Genomic DNA, 9,198 nt, shown 5'->3' with positions numbered 1-9,198 from the left:
ACGTTCATTTAAACATTCATACCCGGAATCCTGTACAATAAGGACTTGTCGTCTACGATGACGTTGACCTAAACTAACTGCTTGAACGGAACGGAAAAGTGATATGTACAACTGCTCGAAACTGCTCGAAATACTGAAAATGTATTTATTACATGTTTCACAATAGCAGAGCGACATTCGATAAACCCTAACCCATCTATTTTTTTTTATTCCTAGAAGCATGGATCGAGCCGTATTTATAACTCATCTATTGCTTATCGTTACAAATACTCTCACACTAGCGCTCGGCGTGAACGAGCTAAGCGTTCCACAGAAACAATCTCTCAAGTTCGATAAAATGGGTCTAAAATGTCTATTTTGAAATCGACAAACCACTCTCTCTGCCTCTCTCTCTTTCTCTTGCTCGCGACCGGTCTCGACAATAAATAACCCATCGATAAATCATTTTAAACGCCGAACCCGGCTCGCCCTTCCGCCAATCTGACCTATTTACAATTAGTCAAACAATTAGTTGTACGGCAAACGGGGAATGTAGTGGGAAAATAAAAACATTACCGCTAGACCGCAAGCTGTTTCCATCCGTTCCGTTTACGTCCCCGGGAACTACACACACATACACACACTCATACCGGCTGATATCAAACCGAGCGCCGGCGGTGTCTTCATCTTGCCCGCCCGATCGTTTCAGGCTTCAAATTGCGTAATTAAGAGCATTAAACTTTAATAACCATCATAAAACGTAGTGCCGCGTTCTGGTGCCCGGGTGCCTGCTGGGTGGGTGGGTTGTAACGTTTCATAAAAATCCGAATCAAAAGTCAACTCCGGTCCGATTGACCGGCACCCGAACGAAGCTGGCGTAGAGAGTGTCCACAGAGTCTCGAGGAACGGTGGAAGTGATAAAAATTACTAATAACTAGATTTCGAATCGAGTTTTCCGCTTTCCGAGTGCAGCCTCGCAAATCGCCGCCGGCACTATTGTTTGTCAGGCGTGAATCGCACACCAGAATGCACCAGAATGCGGATGTGTCTGTGTGTGTAGGTGCGCGCCGTCCTTCGATCGATCCTTCTTGCGCGATGATAACTCGATTCCGCTTCCCGGGCGCCAGTAAACAGTCAGTGGGCATCGGTCGATCGGTTGGCGATTGCAGCATAATTCGTCGTCATCGCCCGGCATCTCCCGTCATTGGTTCCGGTGGCGGTGATGATGGTTTCGCTGCTCCCGCGAGCGATGAGATAATTTTAAACCCGAAACCTGCCCGATTCCCTCTTTTTCAGTGTGTCTCGCCGGAGAAGAGCATAAATGGCGAGCGCGGAGCACGTGGGCCGAGTTGAGAATCGACCCGTTTGGCAACACTGCCCAGCTGTGCGTTCGGCACCCGACCGTTCGTGAGTGACCATTCGCCTCGGAGCGCTTCGGGTCACTCACGCGAGAAATGGTTTGTTTTGATTTTGTAACCGTGATAACGGGCGGACTGCGGCATGATTCGTTAGGCTTTTCCGGAGGTGGGTGGCCCCGCTTGCATCCTTTTTTAGAGGCACAATTGCCACCGCGAGGATATCTAAGGAATGCCGCTATAAATATACTATTATTTAATAGATACGGCTCAGTCCGTTCTTCTAAGATTAAAAAAAAAACAATATTCTTTACATTTACACCGGCCTTTTGTAATTATCTTACAGCTTTGTGGTCATCTATTGGCTTCTTTGGCTAATAAACCGCGGTAGTTGTCCCTTTAAATCGCCTGTGACCAAAATAACGACCGGCTGACGAACGAAGCGCCAACCGGAACTCTCTCGTGAGTTCTCCCGACCAGCAACCGAGAAGGGCTCGGGAGAGTGAGTGCCGCGGCACTCAACTCAGTCGATTTGGATTCGAATTCGTGCTGCGTCAACGGTCGCGTTAGTTCGGATCGCTCGTCGTTACGTTCGGGTCGCGCTTTGCGTAGAATATTTCTGGCGTACGCTGCCAATTCGTCGTTTTCCGTGCACAGTGGCTCTTTTCGGTGCGTGAGCGCGCGCGCGGAGACCTGTATTGAACAATAGCGAGTTTGTGTGTGGTTTAGTGTGAAATCGAAACGTTTTTAAAGGTAAACACCGCCGATTGTTGAATAGAATACTCAGCCGAAAGACCCGAGTGTGTGCGTTGAACAATGGAGGCGAGCTCTAGTTAACAATGGTGAAAATCGACATGATTTGCTGACCGGTGACCGCAAGAACCGGCGGTCCACTCAAAAGAAATGCTTTCGAAGAAAATAAATTTAAATCTGTCGCCCCGAATTTTCCCACTTCCGGTTGGTGCAGCGTTGGGGTGCAAAAACAAAAGCCGCCACGCACACACACCGACACAGAATCGTGGTGAACCTTGGCCGGAAGTCGTCCCAGTACGCCGGGCACTGATTAATGTGTACGAAAGCTCCAGCAAAACGGGGCACACTTTGTGGCCCAAGATTCATTGTTTTCTTCGTCTGTGGACAGTTCTGTCAACACAGAGCGCGCCTCGTTTTCCGGGTACAAAAAAGTGAACTAAAAAATGTAACTCAGTGGTGCTGCTGTGTGGGACGACTAAAAATGGCTTGATCCGGCCGTTTTGTTCAACCGAAAACTTCAACCACCACCAGCCCGCGGACTCAGTGTGCGCGGATCGAGCAGAGTTCTCCGAAAACGATATTTGTTTGTCGCAATAAAATGGCGGAAAATAAGCGCTAAATTTTCTATTCACTCGCGCGACGACGGCGAAGTGGCGGCGGAGCGCCACTCAAAACACTTCAGTGCGATTTTCCTGTGAATTTTGGCAGTTTTCCTTTTTGGTGTGATGAATGCTTATTTATTTTGGCCGGCTTTGACGCTCCCGAATGGAAATCGGTATCACTTCGGTCGGCCGGCCCCTGCCGGTCAATCATAAAAAGGAAAGCAAAATAAGCACTCAAATAATGTGCGCGGCGTATTAAAGTAAACATTGGCGGCTTCCGTCTATCGTTGTTCTCTCGAAGCATCGGCTTTTTCGCGGTCGCTAATCTTCCGAGCAATTGAGAAACGGTAGCCAACACAGTGCGTTCTCCGATATGCAAATATCGGCAGCACTACTGTTTGGCTCTCGGTGGAAAATGCAAAAAAAAAACTGTGCAAACTGCTGTGACTTTCTGCTGAACTGCGGCTTTATTTTTTGCTACAACCGGCCCACCGGGCTGCGAGGGATAATGTGTGATAATAATCGATCGACAAAATAATAAAAGGAATTAACGCGCTGGCGCCGGAAGTTGCGATAAACAAACAAAAATTAACCATAAGCGAGCGAGCGAGTGGGGACGAGAGGGGCCAATAAAAGGCGAAACCATTTTTGTTTGCAAACTTCTGTCGGCCGCCAAAAGGCCGAGAAGCGACACGATAATTATGTTGATTACATAAAAAATCGGTTCATCGCCCGCGAAAAGCGCATACGCAGCTGCCACCGCCGCCGATGCACGAAGCGTGTACCTCGCACGCGTTGCACATTTTGTCGCCGAAGCCAGCAAAAAACTGAAACTTTAATCACCCCGTGTGTGTATGTGAGAGAGAGAGGAAGCGATGGAGACGCTGCCAGTGACACGCACGACCACACGGTAGACTCCATGGGTCGGCTGGCCCCAGTGTGGTGTGTTTATCGATGGCTTACACCTGATGAATTGATAATGATGTTTTAATTAACAATATTGTGAAATATTTTTTTCCAGATTCCAATATTATTGGCTTGCCCTTTTCACGCACCTCGCCGGCGTCGTCTGTGTGTGTCTGAAAATTCACGGATCATTGGATTTATTGTGCGCGCGAGTTGTGTGTTCAAACCGGTTCAAAAAACCGTTTCAAATGTGAGTGCGTGAATCGGAAAAACGGAAGTGCGATCGGTGACTCAAAATAGTGGCCGACCGAGGCGAGTTTGATCCCTCGATGTTTCCCGTGCATCGGAACAAGGATGGTTGATGTGTTGCACACAGATTGTAGCCGTCCACTGTCGCCGATGAGCCTAATGAGTCAGTAGTGTCCAGTGTCCGCGTGGAAAAAGGCGTAATGTGATAAAGAAGCAACAGAAAAAAGGAATCCACCGACCAACACTGTCAGTGTGTGTGTGTCACCGGCTGGTGTGTCCCGTGTGTTGTTTGTGCAAGCGCTTCCGGTAGTCTTATGCCTGAAAATGGTTGATTATTGAATCATTGTGCTACATAAATAATTATCCGTATCGAAGCGCGAAAAAAAGCGGATCGATCGAAGCGATTGGTTGCCATATTTTTTGTCGGGGTTTGCCTGGTAAAAAAGAGGAAAATAATTGTGGTCAGTATCACCATATCACAATCATCCGGATCCCCGATCGTTTATCGTGTTCGGCAGGCCAAACGTGGATGCATGAACCGGAAATGCTCCACCGTGCAGTGTAGTGCGTGTGTGGGTGGTGTGTGCCGCGGCTGGGGCCATTGATTGGCCCAGCCTTTCCACCGATGACGTCATCCGTTATCATTTAGTGTGTCTGTGGTTGTGTGCGTGCGCGCGTGTGTGGGGCGGCAATTGATGGCAACGAAAAATCGCAACCTCGCGAGTCCCGATGAAAAAAAACAATGTGTGGGTTCGCCCCAGTGAAAAGTAAAAACCAATAGTGAGAGAGGCGAGCGAAAATCGGATAGTAATTAGCGCAAGCCAAGTCCCCGGGCGCGGAAAAGCGACAGAAAAACGCACACGGCGGATAAAACCGAGAGCGCAAGTGGTTCGTGTCGTGTCGATGCAAGGTGTCGGTAATCGGCGAGCGCAACAATGAACCGGTTCCGGAAAAATTCCTCCCCACTGCAAGGTAAGCGGGCGCCTACTGCGCCGAAGGATATTTGACAATTAAAATTAACATTTCATACACCATTTTTCGATGTCCTACGAGCGAAAGGCCACAATCGGCAAATGGTACTTATCGTGGACTGCTGGGACTGGGAAAGAATTTAATTATTTTGTTGCACTTTGCGATTACCTGACAGTCAGCGCCGCCGAGGCTATTGTTTCTCGTCCGCGCGATGGAATGATCGGGTCACCCAATTGTTTTTCCGCGATAACATTTTCCCGGGGTTGTTGTTATTGAAAAATAGTCAATAAATATTTATGCCAAAGATTTAAGGCCGCCAGCTTTTTTGGCCAATTAAAAATGTATTCAATTTTTACGTTATTATATAGCGGACGGGCACAGCGTTTGGCTTTCTCTGTTAACTCAACACCTTCGCTGGATTGCGATGGCGGCGATGCTTCCTTCTCAACATAAGTGCAAAGTGCATTTATTTCGCATAAATTCTCCGTGCGCTGCTGCCGCTGCTGCGGGGTCACGCAATCATTATCGACATTAATCATCACCGATATTTCGCCGGCGAAAGGAGTGCAGAAAATTGTGCCCAGCCAGCCAGGGCAGCAAAGACAGAAGAAGCTGCTGCTGTGGAAGGCGGCGTGCAGCAAAATATCCTCGGCCCGTTTCAATTAAATTTTCCCGCGACACGGTCATTATCGGCAATTTACTTTATACCACCGTCATAAACTGATGGCGAAGCGTAAAAAAAAGGGCCGATCCCACAGGATGCGTCCCCTGGTGCGGCGCGCAGGACCTCTTGGACCGGGCGGGTGGGCGGCCAAACTTGGTTAGAGAGCCGCCGCCGCCGCGAGGTGTGGCACCGTCGAGTGTGGGTTGCTGCTTTGGAGCGAAGACTAATTGAAATTAAAATGAAAATAATAACGATCGTTCGCTAATGGGGCCCCCGGCTCGGCCCGGTCCGACCCGCGCGGTATTGAGTGCCAAGACTCATTAACGGCCGATGTGGGCTGCCCTTGCGCCCCCCCCCGAACCCTGGCTTCCGGTTGCTAGTTGCGGGAGGTGTCGATAATTAAATCAAAGTTTTAGCACACCGGGTGTTGGGATGATGTTATGTCTATTTTTCTGTTTAAATTATTGATTTGTTTCTATAAAGCTTTCAACAGTAAACCCCTCGGGGGGGAAAGTTGATGGTGAACAGCACTTCCGGGAACTTTAAGCTTCGGCACTTTGTGGCCAAATCGGTGCTATGTAATTAGTGATTGAAATCGGTTTGCTGATTGATTGCCGCCGGCCTATCACGAGAGCGTGATGTAAAATTAGTGTCATAACTCCGACACCATCCACTGCTGTAGTGTTTCATCGATGGCACCAATCTTTCTGGTCCGAAAGTGATCATCGAGATAACCGCGTTTTTTTCCATTAACTTAACGGCGGACCCCCAGGAGGTCCATTTGCTACACGCATTTGATGCTCTATTTTATGCTAAAGTGCTGTGTAACAGCGCTGGGTGTTGCGCGATAAGCCAAGCAAGCATGACATGAGTTTGAAGCGATTCGTGTTCACCTTTGGAAACCCCTCCAACCCCTGGGTGAGGGTGCCACGGCCTCAGCATCGTTGGCAGGTTCTTCAGAAAGAGCTAAAGCTGAACAAAAATAAACCTACCGTGTGCCGGTAAAAGAGGAAGTTCCCGAGTCGTAACGTCAGTGTGTGTAGCACAATCAGCTAAACATGGACACTCTCTCCGTTCTCTACGCAGTATAGCGGGCGGACGCGTGTCGGAGGAGGCTTGAGTAAATACCGGAAACGGTAATGAAACATCTTTTTCGCCATCGACAGAGAGAGAGAGAGTGCGAGATCCGGGAAATTTGCAGAATCTAACTTTTTATTGCACCCGTTCGGTTCGCTCGACGAGCCACTACGCGGATCCAACTGGAAGGGAACTAGTAGACGGGGCCAGGACGGGGTATGTTTGATGAAATGTAAACGCCTCGTGGGCGCCCCCGGTAAGAGTTTACAGCGAAATCTGCTGCGTGCTCACGTGCAGTGGTTTGTGCGCAAACGATAAACATCTTCTCGGTCGGAGTCGGTTTTCAGAAAATTAGCCAAAAGTTGTCGACGAAGGAGCCGGAACGGAACACCCCGTTCCCCGTTTTTACTTGCTGAAGGTGGAGTTGATACCATTGGCTGTTAATCCGTGCCAGTTTGAATGGTTTAACGTAATTTGGTTCCTGTTTTACACTCGCGTTTTGGCACCACCGCAAACGGAGGTGGAAGTCCTCAAGCATGACACTGGTTCCTGGGATGTTTGCTACGAGTTCCGGGAATCGGAATTGGATGCGAGTTTGAGTGAAGCGATTTGGCAGCTGTGGAACTTCGTGGGAAGCAGATCAAACACATTCGGCTACATTCGTTTGCATTCGTGAACTAGTTCTATGGTTAGGGTCTTGGAGTTTGCGGCATTGAGTTTACTAATCCCTCAGAGAAACCCATTAGCTTAGAAGCGGGCGAGCCACATGAACAGATAACTAATTATGGTTCTATCCGTTTGTTGAAAAGTGAACTTGTAAGAATTAGACCTCCATATGTTACTCAAGGGGCGTTCTTCATAAACCGCGCAATCGGAATATCGATGCGGATCCAGGCACGTTTCGCTCTGGAGTCGCTCCAGTTTATTTTGATTTATTACAGCCGTTTGAAAACTTAAGCTCCGCGGGTTTCCCTTCGATTAGTTAACCCCGTGACTTTCGGGCCCACTATTTCGGGGCCCACTAAGCCAGGGCCAGGACTTCTGCCAAAAGCATACCCGTGACCCGGTCGAGACCCGATAAACCTGACTCGCCGCTGGCCTGGCGTCACCCCTCGCAAAGCCGGGCCCGGGACATTAATTGCCGTTTGAAATTTTAAAATGGAAAATTAATTGATTTTCTTTCCACCTCAGCCGGAAAAGCGGCAAAGTCCCACGCGCTTCTGGCGCAAGTCTCGCCTGGAGTCTTTTACGGTGCTCCTCTTAATGTTTTCGCCCTACCCACGGGCGAACCCACACTCAGCGAAGAAAAACGCCAAAGGGAACTTTGTCAGAGGTCCAGGTCCGCTGGTCTAATTCTTCTTTTTTCGGTCGCTGGCTGGCTGGCGCGCCGTGGCAATAAAAATGATTTATTGAATTTCGCTGCGAACCGAGTCCAAAGTTTTGTGTGGCTGGGTCGTGGGGCCCAGCCCGGCCGGCCGGCGGACCCAAAGTCCAAATCTGGTTACACACCCCCCGGTCCCGGTGGCCGCTCTGGTCGACGCTGAGTAGCTATTTCCGGGGGCTCTCTGTGAACCGCAGGTACACTGCTGCGGTACTTTTCGCTTCATCCTAACGAGATGACCCGGCGACCGGCGGATCACGATCCGCCGGCCGCGATTGAACGGCTGCTAACGAACGGAGTGGAAACTTTGCCCGGCTCTAGGACCCGGAGGAAATCTTGGCCCGTCCGAGCACCACCACTCTCTGACGTCAGTCTGTGTCAGTCGGTTTTGATGAAGGACCTCGGTGCAGCAGTATAGGCCCTCACTCAGGTGGGGTGAGCGGCTAGCGGCCGAAAATAAAACGGGGCTTCGATATCGAAATTGACCGTTCCCGGCTAATGGGACCGACGTGTGGGACCCACCGAAAATGGACCAAATAAAATCAATAATAAATTTTAGACCGCTGCGCCGTGAGACGTGTGCAATGGGCCCTTTTTTCCGGACCCGGTGGGACCCGTTGTGGAGAGTTGCGTTAGGGCCGGACGTGCGCGCTGGACAAAGAAAATTCGCTTTCCGGGTGGAAACTTCTGTCTGTGGACTGGAATCACTGGAGACGCACTAAGCGTTCCTCCGCAACTCCGCAAAAGATTTATCATTGCCCCGTCATAACTCCTGGGCGGCGCCGCCGGCCACCACCACCACATCTTCATTAGCAGCAGAAGGCAGCCGGTGTTGGTGGCCACCGTCGCATGACGCGCGCCTGAGCAGGGTTACGGGGTAATAAATTCACTTTTGACTCACTTCTTGATTGGTTTATCGAACTTTGGTGGCGCTGGTCCCACCGGAACCAAGCGCTTGCGTTCGCGCATTATTCGGGGCTGGTTGCGTGCTCCCCCCAGGGGGGGAAGGTGGGCGGAAAAGTGTCAGCGTGTCGGCGTGGGTGAGATCTGTCTTCTCGTGCGCTGTGGCTAACATCCGGGTCCGGCCAGCTAGGTGTTTTCGTCGGCACGGACCGAAAGGACCGATTATCTGCCATTTTCTCTCCATTGAACACTTCGCTTGATTAAAGCCTCCACGACCGTATCAATATCAATTTCGGGGAGATGGATAAATTTGTATCCCACCGATGTCCTCCCCGGTCAGAACAGGCGTGTATGTGT

The sequence above is a fragment of the Anopheles cruzii genome, chromosome 3 (genome assembly GCF_943734635.1).
Source record: "Anopheles cruzii chromosome 3, idAnoCruzAS_RS32_06, whole genome shotgun sequence".
Lineage (NCBI taxonomy): Eukaryota > Metazoa > Arthropoda > Insecta > Diptera > Culicidae > Anopheles > Anopheles cruzii.
This window is presented reverse-complemented; position numbering follows the sequence as displayed.